Below are 1,546 nucleotides of genomic sequence, written 5' to 3' on the forward strand. Positions count from 1 at the left end.
GTAAATTGTGTTTGTCCTTGAGAGACTGCACATGTGTTTGTCCGTGAGAGACTACGTTTTGGTAAATTGTGTTTGTCCGTGAGAGACTGCACAGGTGTTTGTCCGTGAGAGACTACACCCTGGTAAATTGTGTTTGTCCGTGAGAGACTGCACAGGTGTTTGTCCGTGAGAGACTACACCCTGGTAAATTGTGTTTGTCCGTGAGAGATTGTACAGGTGTTTGTCCGTGAGAGACTACACCCTGGTAAATTGTGTTTGTCTATGAGAGACTGCACTCGTGTTCGTTCGTGAGAAACTGTACGTTTAGGATTTACGCCTCTCGCGGAGGGTTTTGTTTGGAATTTTGTGATAGCATGTTTGATTGCAAAACTACTTCGAAACTCATGATGTTATAGTGATTTGTGTTATAAGTACTAAATATTATGTCTTGTTTGGAATTGTGTGATAGCATCTTTGATTGTAAAACTATTTCGAAACCCAATCTGTCGTGGTGATCGGGTGGGAATTGCTAAGTGTCAAGATGTGGGATTGTGTATGAATGGGATTGATTTAGTTTATGTATTTTTGGAAGAACATGCAGGGAATCGATTTCCCAATCAATTGATGAGTTGCAGGGACTCTGCTAAAATTGACAAAATCGATTTACCAATCGATTTTGTAATCTGTTTTTCAAAACCATTTAAGAAATCGATTTGGAAATCGATTGGGCTTAACACAGGAACTCAGCAAAACTGACAAAATCGATTTGGAAATCAATTTGGCAACGCAGGGACTCAGCAAAACTGACAAAATCGATTTGGTCATGAAGGAACTCAACAGAACTGACCAAATCGATTTGGCAATCGATTGGCTCAGTAGAAGTCCTTTTTTTGAGTTAGATACTCGATTGCTCAATTGATTTATCAATGCTTTGGTCAGTTATGTATTACTTGATGATTTGAGAACTTCATTTTGATTTCCTTTTTAATTGGCAAGCATTATATGAACTTTTAGCATATGGAAAATCCTTTTAAGGTGCATGCTAAGTTGAAAGGTTATTTTGTGCATTTAGAAACTTAAATGTTATGTGTTAATTGTTAATTTCGGTTGGTGACCCTTTACAACTATTGTGGAAATCTGGGCTTTGCCCTCAGATGAGAGCCAGGACGATCCTACCGGTTCGTACCCTACGGATGGGAATGTAGATGGGATTGCTTGACTGGAGCTATGTTAGGAGGATCTCACGGGGCGCGTGGAGATCACTCAGGGTGTTTAGCTATAGTTTTTTTTTTTGAATGATCAGATTAGGATGACATAGAGGGAACATATGTTTTCTTTGGATTACGTTAGAGGGAACATATGTTTTCTTTGGATTACGTTATTTTAATTCAGAAAACTGTACCTATACTAATATTGTCTGTTTGACATGTTATTTATGATGGGGTCTATGTACCACCTTTTGAAGTGTAAATACTTTGGATTCGTATTTTGAGAAACTTTTCCGCTGCTTGTAAATTATAATGACTCAATTATTTATCCAAAGGTATTTCCTTATTTGTTTTTCTCT

The sequence above is a fragment of the Cicer arietinum genome, chromosome 3, assembly GCF_000331145.2.
Source record: "Cicer arietinum cultivar CDC Frontier isolate Library 1 chromosome 3, Cicar.CDCFrontier_v2.0, whole genome shotgun sequence".
Lineage (NCBI taxonomy): Eukaryota > Viridiplantae > Streptophyta > Magnoliopsida > Fabales > Fabaceae > Cicer > Cicer arietinum.